Source organism: Pinus tabuliformis, chromosome 7 (genome assembly GCF_031772625.1).
Source record: "Pinus tabuliformis cultivar Carrire ecotype Pingquan chromosome 7, CPIR1, whole genome shotgun sequence".
NCBI lineage: Eukaryota > Viridiplantae > Streptophyta > Pinopsida > Pinales > Pinaceae > Pinus > Pinus tabuliformis.
In genome coordinates, this window is record NC_142293.1 from 853,117,602 (window position 1) to 853,140,213 (window position 22,612).

At 42.1% G+C, this 22,612-nt stretch overlaps 1 pseudogene; it reads left to right on the top strand.

The window, feature by feature from the left end:
* The window catches only part of LOC149250302 (E3 ubiquitin protein ligase DRIP2-like), a 313,805-nt pseudogene that overhangs the window by 110,428 nt on the left and 180,765 nt on the right, over positions 1–22,612 (top strand).

The window sequence follows — 22,612 nt, forward strand, 5'->3', positions numbered from 1 at the left end:
TTATTACATCTTACATCAAACATTTATTAAAAATCCTGTCCAGTGGGAAATTTTTTAACAATTAAAAACAGACACTTAGACTCAGCCAAATTCCGCGAAACTTTAGAGATGATCTACTATGGTAATATACATTGACTCTAGACACTAGGACTCACTAAAGACTACCATCAAGTCGCACTCCAGCTTCGGGGTAAATTTGGGAGAAAAACTTAACTAATTATAAGTGTTAAACAACACAAATAATTAGCCAGGGAAAAAGACTCCCTAAAGTGAAATCACTTGGTCGTAAATTCGTAAGCTACCTAGGCTTGTTACATGACTCTTTTTTCATCATACTATACTCATTTTTATACTGTCCCCGCTATTGAGAAATCTAGGGCAGAGAGTTAGAGTATTTATTAACTTGATTTCTCCTTTAATCCTTGACATTTTCTTGTGATTTATATTAGGACATTATCATCATTATTTAGTTTTTTTCATCATCAAGACAAATGCCAATAAGAAGATCACAATGCAAACACAAGAACACCAGATGTAGGCTGCTAGCCAGGGCCAAAACCTCTCCTAGAGAAGAAAACCCACAAAAATATCTTCTTATAGAATTTCAATGAAGACTTCCAAGACCTTGACCTTGACCCAAGACCAAACCTTCCAAGAGATGAGCCAGCCAAACCCCAAACAAAAACTCTGCAAAATATGGATTGAGGAAACCCTAGTTCTCCAAGGAACTCACACGTGTGAGTAGGTAGAGACAAAAATCAACTTCTTTTCCTCCTTCGCTAGCCTCCACAGAAATTTGCTTCTCTTTCTTCTTCACTGGATCAGAACATCTTATCTCCCTCGCTTGGATCAAAGTTATAATTTCTTGGAAGTGTGTATATGAAATGAGAGGAGGCTCCTCTTTATATAGGCTTCCTTGAGGGCGGATTAGGCCTCTTTAGGCCGACTTGAGGAAGGTTGGCCAACCCATCTCTTGGAGGCTTCTAGACACAACAAATTACAATAATAATTTTTCTTCTTTGTTACATGGGCCCTCCAAGGGCTAGACCATCATGACCTTGACTCTTGACTTGACAAGAGCACTCAATGGGTGCTTTGACCTAGGACCACAACATAATGGGAAAGAAACCCATTTCAATAAAATGATTTTTCTTTTTACAAATAAATTTTCTTTTCTTTTATTTTAACGAGTATATCAATAATTACATTAAGTCATGACTCAAGTACAATTTATGAAGGCCAACACTAGTTACATTTCAACACTTGCAGGGCTGCAAAATTTGAACATAATGATGAGAAGAAGAGGAAATGGGCTCTGAAGGCCTTGATGAAGCCTGGAATTTTGACTAATTTGATGGTGCTGGAATGCTCTAAATGTGATTTGATCATGGAGTGTTTGACAAATCTCCAAGTGCAACTTTAGTGGTCAACATGCCCTGAATGACCTAATGTGTCTGATGATGAAAGAATCATGTCTCATTATAATTGTACTTTGTATCTCAGCCGAACATTTGATGAATATCTAATAGAAGAAGATAAATTGATTATGGCTTTTCCCCCTTGGGGTGTTTTGCCCTAGTCTCCATCCAAAAATCCTGGTGTCTATTATGTATGCTCTTCTTTTGTTGTTCCTTATTGTCCCGTTGCATTGTTGATGTTATTCTCTCTACATAATTGCTAATGATGATATGATGTTATCTGTTGATTTCTGGTAGCATCGAATGTGCTCTAAGTCTCAAATTTTGCAGGGAGGCTTGGGCACATGTATTCCAAAGAACCCAGAAAGCATTTTGGGAAATTCCAGCCGGAGATAGTTTTATTAAAATAATTAATTATTTTTAATGGGACCCTTAGTGTAAACTTACGAAAATAAAATAATTAATGGGTATTAATCTAACTGTGAGTGTAACTTCTAGAAGAAGTCGAGGATTAAGCGGAAATGGTCTTAGCCATTGATTAGCTTCTAATCTGGGTCGTTGAATGTCAATGAGGAGATTATTTAAGGAAGCTTGAGGGTCATTTGGAAGACACACAGAGAGTTGATTAGTCAGATCGAATTGCTAAAGCTAGAGGCAACACAGTGATTTGTAGTGATCACGCAGAGAGGGGCAGAGGGAGTTTTGGTTGGAGGATCTTCTCTGGAGCCAAGGATACTCAACAGAGAGGTAGAGAGACACACAGAGGAGGCAACGCAGAGGCCAGAGAGGGTGACGCAGAGCCAAGAAGGGCTCACGCAGGCCCCACGCAGAGTAGCGTAGAGGCCTCCAATGCAGAAGTCCGAGTTTGCTGAGGAGTCTCATGTTTCTGAACCGAGAGGGCTGGAAAAGGCTTCTGAAGGCAGATTGATTCTCAGTGAGCTAACACAGGGCTTTAGAGGCTGATGCAGGGCCCACGCAGGGGCAGTGTAGAAGTAGCTGGGGAACTCGTGGTTCAGCTACCGGATTAGCCAGGACTTGCAGTGTAGAGTGAGGTAATCTCACCAGTTTCTTCTGCTAAGTGATTTTCTCTGTAACTGGATTGCCAGGAGGGCATCCAGTAGTTGCATTCAGAAATACTTCAGCTTAATAATAAAAACCCTCAGATTTGCTGCAGTGGTTTTCTCGCATCAGGCTTTTCCGGGGACGTTTGTCCAAAAACAACTGTGTCATTTGTGTTGTATCTTTCTCTATTGTTCAGTTTCTTGTTTTGGCATATTATTTAAATGGTGTGGGCTGCAGTGTATGTATTTTGATGTTTGTTGTAGGAAACTGCAAATAACTTGTTCACGTAAATCTAACAAGTAGGAGAAATATAATCAGTTTGCTGCAGTGGGAATCGGGTAACCGATTTTTCACATGGTATCAAAGCAGTGCAAGTGAGACAAGAAGAACAGTGTCAGTGAACCCATCGCTGAGTAGAAAAGGAGATCGAAATAGTTGCAGGAGGCAGCAGTTTGAATCCCTAGAGGGGTTTACGCAGTCCAAGTCGAGAGGGTAGAATTTTCGAGGCTGTTTCTCTCTGAGTGAGTCGACAGAGAGGAAGGGCTTCCAGATCGAAACTTTTCCATGGTAGCAGTGTTGAAGCCTCAGCGTGAGGTAGAGCTAGTGGGATGCAGTTTTTCTGCAGGCCGTTTTGCTAGGCAGAAAGACGTCAAAAGGGAGGTCATTTTTCTGCAGGCTGTTTTGGGAAATTCCACTCGAAGACAGTTTTACTAAAATAATTAATTATTTTTAATGGGACCCTTCTATGTCATCTGGAAGGAAAGGATGTCATCCCTTCTGTTGTCGCGCGAATTGGCACGACAACGCTCAGACCGGGGGCTGTCACTCTGATCCCCGATCCCTCCGTTTAAGCCCGTCTCCCGCAGCTAAGGGGGGTAGACCCTGCGAGATAGTGAAGACCAACTGCCAAACAGTTGGGTGGGAGACACGATACACGATATGATAAGCACTAGATGGATTTAGAGATTTAATAGACCAGTGCCTTGTGGAGTCAATGTTTAAATGATTACTTTTTAAATGATAAAAAAACATGGACCATGAACAGCAACCATCTATCATCAGCTAAATCATGTGACCAAAACGATATCCGGCAACTGAAAGCTTTGAAGAGATAAATGCCTTAAACCACCATGAGCATCATGAATTATTAACTAGACATTGGATTTCGTGTTTCGACTTGAAAATTTCAGATCTCAGCATGAAAGATATATCGCGAAAGCAACTGAAACTGGCAAAATGATTTTCCACAAATTTTTTTATTTTTTTTATTTTTTTTTATTTTTTTTATTTATTTTTTATTTTTTTATTTTTCAATGTTATGGAAATTAAAAATAAATCTCAAAAAAATTTAAAATTTTAAAACTAATCTAATGTCTAACTAATATCTAAACTAAAATATAACATTAAAAAATTTAAAATCTAAATCTAAATTCTAGACAGCTCTAACCTAAACCTTTTTATTTTCATTTTTTATATTTTAAAAAAAAATCAAAAAAGGGGAAAAAAAATCTAAAACTAAATTCATTAAAAATAAAACTAAAAATATATATATATATATATTTTTTTATTTTTTTATTTTTTTTTATTTTTTATATTATAAAAATCCTAAAATGTAAAACTATACTCCAACTAAAAAAAATAAAGAATATCTAAAAAAGAAATAACTTATGCCAATCGTATTTTTATTTTTATTTTTTATAGAAATTATTAATAAAACTAAACTAAAATGAAACGCTAACCAAAACAATTTAAATCTAAAAAAACGTGACTATACAAAACTTTGAAAAGAGAAATAAATAAAAAATCGATTTACAATCTACGCTAACCCTACGTGACCACTCTAAAACATGCGAAAGAAAGGAAATGCGATTATTTGCAGGCGGAAACAATTTTCACAAGAGACGGCGTGACTCGGGCTCAGACATACACAAAAAATCGGACGCATCAGCCTCTAAAAAATTCCAGCGTGAGCTTCAGATGATTGCTGGACGCTTGACAGCAAATGAAAAATATGTGAATCGGCTTTATACTTACCTGAACATTGCATAAACGACCTCGATTTGCTCGGACTGGCGCTAAATAGTTCACATTGAATGGCTCTTCTTACGCAGTCATGTCAATACCACGATTTATGCATATATATACTGTCGACAGCGGAGAAGAATGTTGCAGACGGATCTTTTGCATCAGTTTTTATGTTACGCAGAAGTCTGGACGTTGTGATCTGAGTTTGGAGCTGGCTGCGAATTATAAGTTTATACCGACGTTCATCTCCTTTCAACCGCAGCTCTAATCCATCATATGCAGAAAGGTTTTCCAAAAGAGAGAAGCTCTGAGACCAAACTCGTGGATGTGTATACGGAAATGACAAAACTCCGTGGTTAGCAGGTATCTCATCCGATCTTGACGGTGTTTGTTTGGGCTGAAGGCATCGCGAGACACGTCCCACAGATTTCCCGGTCCTTATGCGTTTGCAGGTGCTTGGGGCTGAGAAGATTGACGATGGTCATGCAAAGACAAAACCCTATACCTGCAAAAGAAAAACAAAACCCTAATGAAGTATGCCAGAAAGAAACTAAAAACCCTAGAACAGTTAATTAATGTACAGATTTCGGCCCCTACACAGCCAGATTTAACAATAAGAGCAGAAATATTTTCAATATATCAGAAATTTTGAACTTCACTGTGAACAGAAAGAGAATCTCTCAATGTAAAACAGGAAAGAAACTTTGAATGATTAACCCAGGGAACAATCAGCTGGGCTCTGCACAGAAAAGCCTGTGGGAGTCGGCTGGTTCAGCCTAGAACTTCCCCAAACGCCCACCTGTACCTTTTACCTAAAGATCTCCTGCACACCTCAAGCAAACATCAGTAAAGAGGGCAAGAAATGCTGCTAGATTTCAAGGAATAATGGAGATACCTGCCATTATTTCAGAAACCCTACAACATTCAAACCCTAGCACGTGAGCAAGATACCTGTACTCACAATACTCTGAAAACCAGCTATTATTAACTGCTGAAAACTGAAATATGCAGAAAAAAAAAAAACAATCATCTCACAGCAATTCCGGAGAGTAACACCAGCCAGTTTGAACCCCAAAGTCTTCTTTTATTAATCAGAAATCAGTTTACAAGAGAGCTTTCAGTACAGACTCACAGATCAGATGATCTCAAATGACCCCCTAAGACCCTATATAAAGGAAATGATCCTAACGGCTAGTTCGAGTGATCCATGTAGAAATGATCTCGACCGTTGATGAGGATCAAGACATCTCTTGATCTCATCCGTCGATTTATTAACTTAAAATATTATTATTTTATTAGTTAGGGTTTTTGCTTCATTTTTTAATTTTATATTATTTTATTATTTTTATTCATTTTTAAATTTTTTTAATTCATTTTAAAATGGATCACTGAACTAAGCCTTCGGAAACATCACCTAGGACCTAGGACTTAGGACTCATGAGGGGATTTAAAACATTTCTCGACCCTCAGGACACATTACATCATGACTTTTACAAAATTACATCTTAAGGGACAAACCCATTTAATACAGACCCTCACAAAACACCCAGTTCTGCGACACAACTATAATCTAGCAGATTTAACACACTAGGATTCTCCTAAAGTTCTAATGACAAAATCAATCCCGGCTTTGGGGTCAGGTTTGAAGGAAAACTCTGCCGATCCGTGGATCGGTGAGACGAAAAACCTTCCGGGACGTAGATTATCATCAAAAAGTTAGGTCCACCTAGGCAATTTACATACATGACTCTGATCTGCTTAGATTATTTACAATTCATATATGCAGACTGGGTTTACAACTGAAATGATCAAGCTGCTGATGATGGCAGGATGGCACGGACAAGCTGATCAGGTGCTGCTTCTTTCTGTCAAGAAAAACGGGATGCACTGCATGGGTAGTTGACCAGTAGAGGTCAACACCTTCTAGATGAGCACTCCCTTAAGACATGTGGACAACGTATCCAGATCCACTAAAGAAGTACAAGGAAGAAATGGCGAAGGCAAAGAGAATGGTCCTTGATGGAATGAAGGATCATGTGGTCTGTCACATCGCTAGCAGAGGGACTGCTAAGGAGATGTGGGATGCGTTGTCTATGTTATATCAGGGATCTTTCGAGCAACGGAAGATGTACTTAGAGCAGAAATTGAGATCTGTGCAGATGCAGAAGGGGGGGCGGATAGATCCGTTCCTCATGAAGCTTCAGGAGATCCGGGATGAGTTAGCAGCTGTGGAGTCTACACCTCAAGGTTCCGAGATGGTGAGACTGGCCCTAAACTCAGTCTCAGAAGAGTGGCAAGTCTTTGTCCAGAGTATCTTGGGTAGGGCAACTTTGCCAGACTAGGATAGTATGTAGGCAACTCTCAAGCAGGAAGAGTTGAGGAGAGATCTAGTCAAGTGCAAGCTTGACGGAAGCACCAATATCCACCTGGATCACAACAATGGGTCAAAGCCCAAGGAGGTGGATGAGAATGAAACCATCGCATCGAAGGGGCCGCAGGAGTAGCAGAGGCGGAAGAAGGACGTCTCGAAGATAAAATTCTTCAGGTGTGGTGAAATGGGTCACTACGCAACGCAATGTCCTCTCAGGAAGAAGGACAAAGATGAGAAGCACGATCCGAAGGCTGCACCCGCAAAGATCAAGGAGGAGTAGTTTGCCATGATAGCCGGGATACCTCCAGGAGGGAGGTGGGATGATTTGGAGTTGTAGTTCGAAAGAGCTACAAATGGGCAGGATCCTTGAGGAGCCCACCTCTCGGATTAATTCCTTGCTATGGGACCCTAGATCAGGAATAACAAGATGTACGAAGTGTCAGATGGTGTAGAGGAGTGTTGGAGCGACAGATGCAGTAGCTAGAATGCTAAGTCTAAGCAACGCAGAGCAGAGTTGTAGCAGTGCAAGGAGGCACAATGCAGTAGCAGCATCAGTGTAGTGGCTTCAAAGGGACAACGTGGGACTAGCAGCAGTCACATCATCGGGATCGAGATGAATCTATGCTGAACACTTGTTCAATAATTTGGGATGTTTTTCCATTGCTATACAATAGCAGCTGCAGTTTGCAGTGCAAGGGTAGTTGGCAGTGCCAGTGCCAGTGCCAGCAGCAACACGGATGCATAAATTCAGAGGGAGTTGTAGTACGTATGCAATGTTGACGGTGGCAGTGTCAGCAACAGTACAGTTGCAGTAGCAATGCAGTGTGAAAATTCTTACACTCAAGGAACCCCTACTACAGCAAAACTGAACTTCTACTACTTGATACATTATCAAGTTATTTTCTGAATAATATTGAAGTAAATTACTTCTGCAGCCAACACCAAATTAATTTGATTACATGAAACAAGAAACTGAGCAAAGAACAAGATACATAGGATACAGTTATTTTTAGACAAAATAGTCCCCAAAAAAACCCAATGTGGAAAAACCGGTGCAGCAACTCTGAGGGTTTTCTATTATTAAGCAGTAATTCTGGATACAATGTTGGATGCCCTCCTGGCAATCCAGTGACAGAGAAAATATAATGGCGGAAAACTAAGTGAGATTACCTCACTTCACCCGACAGATTCTGGTTGATCCAGTAGCAGAACTGGCTAACCCTGACTATCTTTGCGCTGGCCCTGCGTCAGCGTTATAGTCTATGCGTCAGCTTCTGCGCTGTCTCTTCTGCCTTCTGTGTCAACCTTCTTGGCTGTTCTGACAGTTTCCGAGCAGTTTTCAGCTTTATGCGTGAGGGCAACTTCACTTCTGCGCTGGCCCTTCTGGCTCTGCATCAGGCCTGCATGGGCCCAAATTGGCCGAGCGTCAGTCCTTCTAGCTGCTGCGTTGCCTCCACTAGTGGCTCTCCACCTCTCTACCCAGTATTCCTGAACTATCCCTGCCCCTCTGCTGCAGAATTATCACTCATTTTGAATTCTTAGCTTCCTAGCCCCATAAATCGAACTCCAGATCAATTCGTTCTCTCTGTGTGTGTTTCTAAATGAATCCCAAGCTTCCTTCTTATACTTTTCTCGTTGGGACTTCAACGACCAATATTAAGTCTCTAATCAACCGCTAAGATTAAAACTTGACTTGATCCGCTTTTTAGAACATTCTCACCCATATTTTGATTAATACCCATTAATACTTTAATTTTCCTAAGTTTAGACTTAGGAACCCCATTAAAAATATTAATTATTTGAAAAAAATACAATCTGGGTGGAATTTCACCAAACGATTTCTGGGTTCTTTAGAAATCATATGCCTTAGCCTTTCCGCCAAATTTCATGGCTAGAGCACATTTGATGCTACCAAAAGCTAACACGTAGTAGTTGGTGGACAGCGTGTCAGACATCAGCAACGCAAAGGACGATGTTATGAAGTCAGAGTGATGCTTTAGTGGGAGGCATTGCTAGAGAACATTCCTCGCTAAGAGGGAGTGTTGATTTTTAGTAGCATCAGATGTGCTCTAAGTCTCAAATTTTGCAGGGAGGCTTGGGCACATGTATTCCAATGAACCTAGAAAGCGTTTTGGGAAATTCCACCCGAAGACAGTTTTATTATAATAATTAATTATTTTTAATGGGACCCTAAGTCTAAACTTAGGAAAATAAAATAATTAATGGGTATTAATTTAACTGTGAGTGTAACTTCTAGAAGAAGACGAGGATTAAGTAGAAATGATCTTAGCCATTGATTAGCTTCCAATCTGGGTCGTTGAGTGTCAATGAGGAGATTATTTAAGGAAGCTTGAGGGTCATTTTGAAGACACAAGGAGAGTTGATCAGTCAGATCGAATTGCTGAAGCTAGAGGTAGTGCAGTGATTTGTAGTGATCACACAGAGAGGGGTAGAGGGAGTTTTAGCTAGAGGATCTTCTCTAGAGCCAAGGATACTTAGTAGAGAGGCATAGAGACAACAGAGGAGGCAGCGCAGAGGCCAGAGAGCGTGATGTAGAGCCAGGAACGGCTCACGTAGGCCCCACGCAGAGCAGTGCAAAAGTCCGAGTTTGCTGAGGAGGCTGACGTTTCTGAGCCGAGAGTGTCATGTCCCTTCTCAAACACATTTGTAACAAGGTGTTTTCATACATTTTTGTACAATTTTGGCTAAGGGAAAGAACCCAACATTTTCGACTTAGGGACTTAGGAGGAAATTCGACTTAATTTGGTTGCTAGTGGAAGGTGGGGGCCACCCACGTGGGAATTCAAACTAGGCCATTTGAATGGCTTGGAGGGAATTTGAAGTGCTAGATGGAGGGGCCCACATGAGGCAAGGAAGACCCACAAAGATAAAAGGAGGAGGGAGCTCTCATTTGGATTCATTCTTACACCTTGCAATCAAAATTACTTGACTGTTCACTCTGTTGTTTAGCTGAGTCAACTGGCTGTTTAGCCACAAATCTCTCAAGTGGGAGATTCAACCTCTACTTTGGGGGACCATCCATGCTCGCCCTAGAGAGGCAGTTCCATAAGTATTTCAGGAGTTCCGGGAGTGTGTTACAACACTACCATTCAACCACAACAGGGAATGCGTATTTCTGGCTAGCTGGAGAATACGCAGGGGGGGTTTGGAGCTATCAGTGATCAAGAATTTGCTGGGAGAGTTAGAGGATTGGGAGAGCAACAAAGGGCCAACCTTTCTTGTGATTTTTGGAGCCAACAGAGTCAACATCCCAGCAATTCGAATTACTGGGCTTGGGGACAACGCAGAGGGCCAGTCCAGCAATTTCGTGGAGCTAAGGAGAAGGTGCCATAGGCCAGAAGCCCATCCGAGAAGTCAGGGGATTGATAGCAGAGGTCATCCCAACACTTTGGGTCCATTTCCGAGAGGATTTACAAGTGATTCCAGCAGGACGAGTTTTGCAGTTGTAGCTGAAGTTGGGCTCCAAGGGGGTCGAATTTCAAAAGTCTAAACCAACCAAATTTCTTCGTGGGTTTTTCTGGGTTTTATGAGAGGAGTTCGTGGTTAGATTTTCAGAATTTTCCGGATGCTATTAGGGCTTGAAATCCTAATTCTTATAATAGGGCGAATGGCTAGTTAGCGAGGGAGTTTGTACCATTTTGTGGGTTTGACTTTGGCTCGGAGATAGGCCAAACCCTTTCTTGGTTTTTGTGGGTTTTGGTCAAGGAGATTGAGGTTAAATTTGCAGCATTTTCTGGGCATCGGAGGTGGAGTTTTTTGCGGCCCCTTTCCAGCAAGCAGTGTAGTTTTCTGGGCAGCGCAGAGCATTAGAGGAGCAGTGATTTCCAACATTTGAGATCATTGTATTATCACCTGGGTTCTGTCACGCTTGCCATTGAGGCAAGCCCAGGTTCATTCCTCCATACTATTGTACTTGCTCCATTGATTAATAAAATGGCTCAGCTAGTTCTTACTTCTGGAGTTTTTATGAGCATTTGCTAATTGTTTAAAATTTATGTGTTGTAAATCGTTTTTGCTTTGCATATCATTATTTATTTAAGTTTGGAACATTACCGGGAGGGATGGAAAACTCTTCCGAAGGCAGATCAATTCTCAGTTGAGCTGACACAGGGGCAGCGCAGAAGTAGTCGGGGAACTCTTGGTTCAGCTGCCGGATCAGCCGGGACTTGCAGTGTAGAGTGAGGCAATCTCACCAGTTTCTTCTACTAAGTGATTTTCTCTGTAACTGGTGTTGATTTGGAGTAACATCGAATGTGCTCTAGCCATGAAAATTGGTGGAAAGGCTAAAGCACATGAGATCTCCAATACCCAGAAATGGTTTGGACAGACTGTACCCAGTTTGGGAGAAATAAAAACAATTAATATTTTAAATGGAGTTCCTAAGTCTAAACTTAGGAAAAATAAAATATTAATGGGTATTAATATAAAACTAGGTTAGAAGGTTCCAAAATTCATGGATCAAGCCAAATCTAATCTTAGTCGTTGATTAGAGATTTAATCTTGGCCGTTGAAGGACCAACGAGAAAAGTATAAGAAGAGGCTTGAGGGTCAGTTGGAGAACACACCAGAGTGATCAGTCATTCATTTTGCTAGAGTGGGGTTGCTAAGCAAAGTTGAATCAGTGATCAGCAGCGAGGGGCAGTGAGTACGAGGCAGAGACAGTACTAAGAGACTAGCGCAGAAGCAGAGAGAGCGAGAGCAGTAGCCAGTCTAGGTTACGCAGAGCCTAGCAGAGATAGCGCAGAGGCCAGAGGGACTGCATCATCCACGCAGAGGCTGCTAGAGTGACACAGAGGGTCCCAGAGGCTGCGCAGTGCCTCAGAGGGCTGACGCAGAGGGTCCTGGGGCTGACGCAGGTTAGCAGGAGGCTGACACAGAGGCTAGAAGGGCCAACGCTGAGCTTCAGTTGTGCCGGAGAGGGTTTCGTGGGACAGGTTTTCTGAATACCTGTTTCCAAATATAGAGGTATTGCTGCCGTGTATTTTTCTCTATCGGGTGAGCCGGTTAGGCACCCAGTTGTACTCAGAAAGACTGCATAATAATATAACCCTCAGAATAGCTGCACCGGTTTTCCCGCATTGGGTTTTTTCAGGGACATTTGTCCAAAAATAATGGTGTCACTTGTGTGCTTGTTTTCTTTTAGTTGATGATCTGTAGATGTTGTGACTGTATTGTGTTTATTTCAGTATTTAAATGTTTTAAATAACTTGTTCAAAATTTATAAGTAGAAGAAATAAACCAGCAGAATACAGATTAATTTTCTAACGGATAGACTTAGAAAATTCAACATGGTATCAGAGGGTGGTTACAGGTCACAGAAAAGCTGAAGGCATCAGCTAAGTAGAGCATTTGCAGCAAAATCAGTTGTCCCGAGTGACAGTAGTTGATCCTTGTAGAAGCAACAGAGGAAGGGTTGATGCAGAGGGACTGCGTCATTAGTTTGGGCCTGAGAGAGGCCAGTGCAGAGGCTAAGGAGGGCAGAAACAGGCTCGCGCAGAGGCTAGGAGGGCTGACGTAGTTGGCCGATGGAGCTATTTTGCCAGTGTCGGGATTGCGTAGGGCCAAGAGGCTGAATCCTTCAGTTGCTGGGGCAAAGGAAGCTGTGGGTAGTTTGTGGGAGCGAAGCTGGTGGGGTATTGTGGTCAGAACAATACCTAATAGGATAAGACCAAGGTAGAGGGAGTTGCTGCCGAGGCGGATTTCTAGCCAAGGAATCCGGATCAATGTTGCAGTTGCATAGACGATTGGAGAGGGGCAACTTGACGGTTGGCAAAAGGATTTCCAGGAGGGAAATCGGGACTCAAAGGGAGTCCAGAAGAGAACTTCCAGACGAGAAGTGGAGAGACTCAGTAGGAGTCGAACCGAGAACTTCTAGATGGGAAGTAGAGAGACTCAGTAGGATTCGAACCGAGAACTTCCAGGCGGGAAGTAGAGACTCAGAGGAGTCGACAGAAAAGAGAAGAGAGATGGCCTTGAATGGGCTGAGAGATTAGGATAGGCTAGATGGGGCATCCAACTTTGTGGTCTGGAAGGCCAGGATCTTGTCCATTCTAGCCAGACATCATATCAAGGGCTTTGCCTTGAGAGTGATGGCTATCCCAGTTGACCCGCTAGCGAATGAAAGATACGAGGAGGCAATGGCTAAGGCAAAGTGTATCATCCTTGATGGCGTCAAGGATCACGTGGTCCCACATATTTCCGAGAAGGAAACAACAAAGGAGATGTGGGACACTTTGAAGACATTGTACCAACATACTTCCGTGCAGAGGAAGATGCTCCTGGAGAATTAGCTAAGGTCATACCAGATGCAGAAGGGAGAGTAGATAGATGTCTTCCTCGGTCGGTTGAAGGAGATCCGTGACCAACTGACTTCCATAGGGGCCACACCGGATCAGGAGTTGATGGTAAGGACCGCACTTAACGTAGTCTCCAAGGATTGGGAGACATTTTTCTAGAGCATATTGGGTAGGGCGAGTCTTCCGGATTGGGAAGAACTGTGGGCACTTCGTCAAGAAGAGATCAGACGACTGACCAAGACGGGGAGTAGTAGCAAAGGGGTCAGGATCAAGAAGGAAGAGGAAGAGGATGTGGCTCTAGCATCTGCGGGAAAGTAGGAGAAGAGGAAGAAGAAGGACCTCTCCAAGGTCAAGTGCTTCCATTGTGGGGAACTGGGTCACTATGTGAACCAGTGTCCGAGGAAGAAGAGTAAGGGAGAGGCTTCTGACTCGAAGGCAGCGCCAGCGAAGGCGGAGAAAGAAGTCGAGGAGGATGACAATTGTGCCATGAGTGCTCATGTGCCACTTGAGAAGAAGTGGGGAGACATCGAGCTGTAGTCAGGAGGACTACAGGTGATGAGGGGCAGGATCCTTGAGGTACCCAACCTCTTGGATTATACCTTGCTATGAGAACCCCGAAGAGGAGTAGCAGGACTGGTGGATGTAGGTAGAGACGGATGCAGATAAAGCGCCGGAGAGTGCTATAGTGCAGGAGTCCCCACGCAGCGCAAGGCTAGCAGGCTGGAACAGTGCGAGAGGCACGGGAGTGTTGCAACGGTGCAGGATGGCATAGAGAGGTGTGCAACGGTGTGAGATGCAGGGAGTTGTTGCAGCAGCATAGAGGTTAGTAAAGGGAGCACTTGTTAGCGGCAGAGGGAGCTTCAGCATCGGAAGCGTTCTAGCCTGACAGGGATGTCAGAAGTTGGGAGGATCAGTTAATTACTTCTCAATAACTGAGTTGCAGTGCAGTAGCAGTATGTAGTAGCACGATGCCGCATGATGAGAGGGGGATGCAGTGCAGATGCAGTGTTGGGAGAATGGATGAGCAACAACACGGATGCAGAGGGAGCTGTTGTATGGATGCAGCAGTGTCAGTGGCAGGGCCATAGGTAGTAATACAGGATGCAACAGTGCAAAGGATGTTGGGCAGGGAGGCCTAGTATTAACACAGGTACCGGTGCCAGATAATCAGTGTAATGCTCAGTGAGGAGTATTACTAGAGCACAATCCTCGCTAAGAGGGAGTGTTGATTTGGGGTAGCATCAGATGTGCTCTAGCCATCAAAATTGGTGGAGAGGCTAAAGCACATGAGATCTCCAAGACCCAGAAATGGTTTGGATAGACTGTACCTGGTTTGGGAGATATTAAAATAATTAATATTTTTAGTGGAGTTCCTGAGACTAAACTTAGGAAAAATAAAATATTAATGGCTATTAATATAAAACTGGGTTAGAAGGTTCCAAAAGTCATGGATGAAGCCAAATATAATCTTAGTTGTTGATCAATGATTAGAGATTTAATCTCAGCCATTGAAGGACCAACAAGAAAAGTGTAAGAAGAGGATTGAGGGTCAGTTGGAGAACACACTAGAGTGATTAGTGATTCATTTTTCTAGAGCGGGGTTGCTAAGCAAATTTGAATCAGTGATCAGCAGTGAGGGGCAGTGAGTACAAGGCAGAGAGGTAGAGACAGTACTGAGAGACCAGCGCAGAAGCAGAGAGAGCGAGAGCGACAGCCAGTCTAGGCTACGCAGAGCCCATCAGGGACAGCGCAGAGGCCAGAGGGACTACGTCATCCACATAGAGGCTGCTGGAGTGACGCAGAGGGTCCCAAAGGTTGCGCAGTGCCTCAAAGGGTTGACGCAGAGGGTCCTGGGGCTGACGCAGGTTAGCAGGAGGCTGATGCAGAGGCCAGAAGGGCCAGCGTTGAGCTTCAGTTGTGCCGGAGAGGGTTTCGTGGGACATGTTTTCTGAATACCTGTTTCCAAATATAGAGGTATTGCTGCCATGTATTTTTCTCTATCGGGTGAGCCGGTTAGGCACCCAATTGTACTCAGAAAGATTGCATAATAATATAACCCTCAGAATAGCTGCACTAGTTTTCCCGCATTGGGTTTTTCCGGGGACATTTGTCCAAAAATAACGGTGTCACTTGTGTGCTTGTTTTCTTTCAGTTGATGATCTGTAGATGTTGTGATTGTATTTTGTTTATTTCGGTATTTAAATGTTTTAAATGACTTGTTCAAAATTTACAAGTAGAAGAAATAAATCAGCAGAATACATATTATTTTTCTAACGGATAGACTTAGAAAATTCAACAACTAGATTGCCAGGAGGGCATCTAGTAGTTGTATTTATAAGTACTTCAGCTTAATAATAAAATCCCTCGGATCTATTGCACCGGTTTTCCCGCTTTGGATTTTTCCGAGGATGTTTGTCCAAAAACAACTGCGTCATTTGTGTTGTATCTTTCTCTATTGTTCAGTTTCTTGTTTCAGCATATTATTTAAATGTTTTAGGCTGCAATGTATGTATTTCAATGTTTGCCGTTGGAAACTGCAAATAACTTGTTCATGTAAATCTAACGAGTAGGAGAAATATAATCAGATTGCTGCAGTAGGAATTGGGTAACTGATTTTTCACATTGTGGGGTGAATGTAATGTGAAAATGTTGAAAAAGTTTAAAAATGCAACTATCTACAACAAATAACAATCTAGCCATAAAATTTAACATGGTATCAGAGTTGCGCTGAAGAAAAGTCATCGAAATCATCCTCGTGAAGACACCTATGATGGATTTCATGATCAAGTAGAGTGAAAGAGATAAATATGTTGGGGACCTAAAAGAATGCTAGGGTTTCAAGGAAACCCTAGGGAGCCCTTGTTCTTACAAATTAAGGTTGGGGTTTGGAGAGAAACCCTCGAAGTGGCCTTGGATATGGAAAAGGCCTAGGTTCTACAGTGTTGAAACTCTAGTGTGATATGATCAGTTAGAAACTTAGAAGCCATTGAGTACCTATGATAGATTCTGTGTAACCCTAGATGGGCTAGTCTCCCAATAGGAGATGGTATGTTGTAGATCCATTGATCATCTTGTACATTTATAGTTGGGCTTGAAAGGATTTATAATGAGAGTATAGGTGGTGCTCAAGAGGGTGCATTTCTTCTGAATACGACATTGACATATGGTTGATGGTCCATGGTGTAGGATCAAGAGGAAGCTGATAGCTTCCTACAATCCACATTAAAGATAAGTACTTTCAAGGCTCATGTTATTTATTTATGACACCTTTTAGATTTATCATTTTAGAGTATTGTTTATTCTTCCTGCATGAGTATTTGAATGCTTCTAACTTCTTGGATGAGGATGTGATCAAGGAAAGCAAATCCTTCTTGAGGATCATCAAGATGCAGAGTAATGCAGGAAGAGTTAACTCCAAGAGGGAGCTGGTGCAGGAAAATGAAGGAGCCACTCTCATGTCTAGAGAAGAAAGACAATCTTGCCTCATTATTAGGTACACTTTCATTATGTTTATTTACTTTGCTATTATTGCTCTTGCTCTTGTTCTGGGATCAATAGGCACATCAAATAGTGTAAGGACCTAGTCCTCAATACCGAGATTCAGGTGGATGCAGAAACATCCCATGGTTAGAGTGGTGCTTGAAATAGGCAAGAGCTCAAAGGAAGGATTCTAGTCTCCCAAGCTGATATCTATGAGTGAAGGGGCTTCCTATTCAGAGGGAGCGGACTATCATGTAACGATGTTATGAATAAAATATATACAAATAATATAAATATATAAATAAATAATAAATGTAATAATAGTTAATTAAACAATAACTATTATTACACTGACTCAAAGAGTCTCATGATAGCAATTAATAAGCAAGAGGGGCTCTAATATGCCAATGTCGCGGAGTCTCTGGAACAAGGCCTCAAAACCGTGTCAAAAGCTTTCCATAAATCTACAGAGCAATTGTATACCTGCGAAGAGAGTTGGTGGGCCTCCTCAATGATGGCACTAAGGGCGAAGATGTGATCAATCGTTTGGTAGTCTGGGCGGAAGCCTGCTTGTGTGCACATCCATAAAATAGTCTTTGTGTCTGTCCATTGATCAATCAATGTCATCGAAGTCTTTCCTGTGCAACTCTAAAATCGCAGATTTGACCTCATATAATATGAGGTGTAACACATACTTTCCTCATTTATTAGCATTTTAGGTTAATTTATGCTTTTGGAATAGCCTTAGTCACACACATAGGTGCTTTTTGTTGATTGTATTTCTTTTCTCAGTCTCATTACCTACCTTTTTGGTCATTTGTTTGACATAAATATAGTTATCTTCTCTTATCTAAGATAATCTCCTTTCAAATATAACATCAAAGTAAACTTGGAAAGATTTGGATGTTCTAACCAGTCATCTTGGTATTCATTTTGTCTTCCGATTTTTGAATGCATATGCCAATGGACTTCATAGAGCTGGTTCAATTGTATGGCATTATATTAAAAATTATCATCAGAAACATATACTGTCCTTATTTAAGCATATTGAACTTTTGGTTTATAATGCAGTCTTTTATAATGACTGTTTTTCTTTTAGATTGGAAAACGACTCCTCTTGTCCCTTTCCAAGGCTTCATTTCTGTCAGTAAGGTTTGTAAGGCCTGTTTCTGGACTGCTGCATTTCATGTTTTATTAAATGTTTGTATGTACAGGCTCGACAATAAGCTGCAAGATGTCAGGACCAAAAATTTTCCTTCGAAGAAGAGAAAGATGAAAGAACTGGAGAATATGCCACTTGTTTCTGCACCTGCTAGGAGGAAGGAACGGTCATTATCCTCGATAGTAATCAGTACACGTCCCATTTCAGCAGAATCTGGTCTATCAAAACGAACAAAAGCTGTAGCAAGAAAAGCTGCTGCATCAAGGAGTGTTCTCAGTAAGATAAATAGTGGAAGGGATGTGGATGTTGCACATGATCTGTCTGAAAGGCTTGACTCATTAGAGCATCCAAGGAGACAGGTATAAAAGTTACAAATATGATGTCCTTTCGGGTTTATATATATATCTTATTCTTAGTGTTTTTTTAATGAAAACCTCATAGGGAAACCCATTGGATGCTTTCCCACATTTGTGGATGGTATCCATAGTGATCCCATTAGCATGGACTGGTGAGCCTCAACAAGGGGTATTGGAAGTGAACACTTGCTGGCAGAGAACTAGCCAAAAGCCCAACAACATTGGCAACACCACGTTGAACTAAACTCTTGGGCTGGGTTTTATATATCCTTTCCATTTATTTGACATTCTAGCTCGTCACCATGCCATTATGCATGTTCATTCTAATAGGAATATGATCATGGGTTTGAATGTTTGGTCATGCCTAGATTCAAAGTCTAACATAAGTATAGTTCTGTCAGTGTAATCCAGGTGGTGAACCTTTGAACCAATTGGCTGATGGTCATATACAAAATAGAGCTACTCAAGAAGTTGTACGACAAAGAACAGGAAAATCTACATCTTGCGAACTGTTGACATGTCTTGCAGAGGCGGCAAATAGGACAGAGACCTCTCAGCTACCTGTGTTAGGCCTTGCTGCAGTTAAAACAGAAAAGACTGATAAGTATCGAAGCATAAAAACTGCAATTGGAACGAAGAGGAGGGGTTCAGTTTCAATCAATTCAGCGAGAACGAAAGTATCAGGCAAAGTTCATTCTTGTCATAGCTCAAAAGTGGCACAGAAATTGCATTCAACAGGTCCAGAAAGAAAATCTGTATCTAGGAAACAGAGAACTGTGCCTGGATCTATGGACAGTGGTTCCTCTATGAAATATGAAAGAAGTAATCCTGTTTGGTTCGCCTTGTTAGCCTCTCAAAACCAGTAAGGATGCTTTCCCATCCTTGTCAACACTATTCTTTAGAGTGAAATCATAACATTTCTTGGTCATTTAACTAAAACAATCTTTATAATATGCCGTTACATATACTTTATGGTCATGATGTGTGATTTCTTGATAAACATATCGTTTTTGAAGAAAAGACTGAATTTTGTGTGTGGATATATGTGTGCAGAGTCGGAGACAATGCTCTTCCACAGATCCAAAATCCTTATCTTAGAATAAAGTGAGCGGTCTTTACCTTTTCGCATTTGTGGTTGCTAACATGCATGTATTTTTCATATTTGGTGGGAGATGTATGCCACTCATATTCAAATGCATATATCTATATCTGTAGAATAGATCTCAAACACTGGCAACTTTTCCATGGTAATATTTTTTTCCAAGGACCAAGGAAAACCCCTAATGCGCTTCCCTGCATTTCATGGATGGTACCCAGTTTAAAACTGTTGCTGCTGATGATGGCACCTGAACTATTAGGAACATTGAAAAAGGCATGCAACAGAAGCAGCCAACCCAGGGGATCAACCTAGAGATCTCTTGCATGAAGCTCAATTTTCAAAGCACTCAACTGCTCGAGCTAACCCATTGGGCTTATATTGGCCATAGTATATCTGATGAGAAATGTATGATAATTCCTGGTTAAATAATTTTCCACTTCATGTATGGGTTAATAGCGCTCATATTTGAAGAAAGCCTACATAGAGTGGTTCATTATAAAGTTGGTGCGGCATAGATAGCAAGCATGGCATGTTTATATAAATCTGATTGAGGAGCATCTAGATCTGTATCTTTAGATTGACTTTTTACAATTCACATTGTGGAAATTTAACAATCAAGGAGAGATGAGATTGGGCTTTTGTTAATTTTACTGTTTAGTTAACAATGGTATGTTCTATGCTTAGCACAATTACTTCAATGCTCCTTTAGCATCCTAATAACATTTTCCAATTTACTTTTCCAATAGAAATCGCATTAACCATAAATCACATTGACAGTAGCTGTAGATAGAACATGAAATAAAACGCAGAAGACAAGCCAAGACAAGAGGACACTAGATTTGGTGGATGCTAGGGAAAAACCCCAATGTGGGGAAAACCCTTTGATCAATTCTTCTTATTATTATATCAAATGTTCAACAGAGAGAGAGAGAGTACAAAAAGTCAAAGTTGACTTGCCAAATCAAAGTCAAAACAGCCCTGTCAAATCTGCAGTCAACTGCAGTCAAATTCAGCCCTAACCAGAAAGTCAAAGATGGTCAATGCAGCAGCAAAACTGTAATATCCCCAATTTTGTGAGCATGGGAATTTTGCCCAATTTTGGTAATATTAATTAAAAGGGGCAACTAGTATTTTGGAGAAAGGTGGCAAGTATTATTTTATTGCAGATTGGCGGCAAATTATTATTTTATTAAAATGGTGGAAAAAGTAACTAAGTGGAAAATGGCCCCCACCAATAAAATAATATTAAAAAGAGTCTAGAAGGATGAAGTGGAATTTCACCCTCATTTCGGAGAACTTCGAGTGTCTCCCTAGTGAGGAAATTCGGGGAGTCCAATTCAGGATTTCCACAGAGCTTTTTCTTTTGTAAGTAAGAAAGTTTCTATTAATTCAAAAGATGGTATTTACATTCGGAGTGGGGTGTCTCGAGCATGAGGCTCTTACACCAGTTGCAAACTTTCCTTTTACAATAGTTACAAAAAAATCCCCTTCTTCTGGGTTGAAAGGAGAGATGGAAGTTCTGCTTACCAATTCTACAAAATTTACCAAAATTTCCCATTAACCTGAGAGGGCGAGAACTGTAAGTGACTGGGGGAACCAAACCGCAAAGAGTAGCATTACTGCAGAGAGTGCCATAGACATGTGGAAAGTGCCAAAGACATACAAAAAGCATCATAAACATATTCATTAAGCAATGTCGTCTGAGGGATCATCCTCCAACTTGATGGGATTCTCTGGAGAGGTGCCAACTAGGGCGTCTGTCGCGGCCTGGTGACTGGTGGATGCACCTGTTGTCTCTTTCTTGATGCTCGGAGAGCCACCGCGACTGGCCTGCATGGTGGTGATACGACGCTTGAGCAAAGCGTAGTGGGGCAAGTCCCTCGTAACGAAGTGTCTGTGGTGGACTGATTCCACATAGACAGTGAATTTATCATTCAACATGTCTAACTTGGCCTCCAATGCTTTAGAATTTTCAGACTGTTCTTGCAGTGCGAGTCCTAGCATTGTCTTGAGCTGCCAGGAGAGCTCGATGGTGCGACTGTATAAATTCTCCCTAGCTCGGGTGAGGCCTGGGTCGGGTATCCACTCAAATTGAGCATCTACCTCTTCCATGGTCACTTGCCTTCTTATGTTCTGCGCCTGGAGCTCTAGATTATGAATGCGGTCTTGAGTTTCAGGGTTAACAAAGACAACGTAATTGAGGGTTGCTCTTCTCACCGATGTCTTAGATCTTGTGCGGGGTTGCATGCTGGGGTTATCCCACCTTTCATTGTTGCGGCCGCGACCACGACAGGGGATAGGGGCCGAGCCACGACGAGAAGCCATGATATGGATGGGAGGGGAATCAGGAGGAAAAACCAGGGCAAAGGTGATGAACGCGAAGGCCCGAGGGAAAAAAGAGTAGTGGGGAAGAGCGAGTGGGTTGGGGTATTCATAGGAGGAGCGAGTGACCGAGGTAGGAGGGAAAGAGGCAGCCATGAATGAGCCATTAATTGCGGCCAGTGTGAGGTACAGAGCAGTCATGAGAGAGCAAGAAATAGTATTGGTCGAGGGATCAGGTAGGCAGCGGTTCTGAAAGATCGTTGCGATCTGGGATTTTCCTACCTCATGCAAAGAATTGGGAAAGTTGTTGTTTGAGGAATTCATTATGAGGGGATGCGGGGATTGTACCGTTCCTTTCCTGGAGATTGACATGCGATCTCATTATTGAGAGTTTCCCGTACTCCTTTGTCAGTGTTGTTTAAAGCCTCACAATCCCAACGGAGAGGTCCATCCTCCAAGTCCCTCCATGCAAGGGAGCGGATTCTTGTGCTACTAGTTGTACCTTCATTTGCCAACCTGTCAGCCAGGCTGTTAGCCTTTCGTTTGACGGCCTGGAAGTGGAGCCCACTCAGCTCTCCAACGTGCCGGTTGATGCGATGTAGGGTCTTGCTGAGCCTCCAATTGTCCATGACCTTGGTGACAGTCATGCCTTGCTGAAGCTTCCGACAAGCCTAGGTGGCGAGAGTCGAATCTCCTTCCACGATGAGCGGCCAGAATCCCTAGACTTTGGCAATGTCCAGACCGTGTTCCAAAGCATGGAGTTCAGCTGCATTGTTGGTAGCTATGCCCAGGCTGCCGCATATAACCATATTATCTCTCCTTTTGAGTTCCTGAAAACTCCACCAAAACCTGCAACTCCTGGATTGCCTTTAGCAACTCCATCGTAATTCAATTTGAGGATGTCTTTATCTGGAGGGTGCCAATGACATGGAGCATCCAAGTTTGCCATCGTTGGAGTCATGTTGTTCTGAGGGGGAGGGTGCATCTCGAGGAGTTGCAA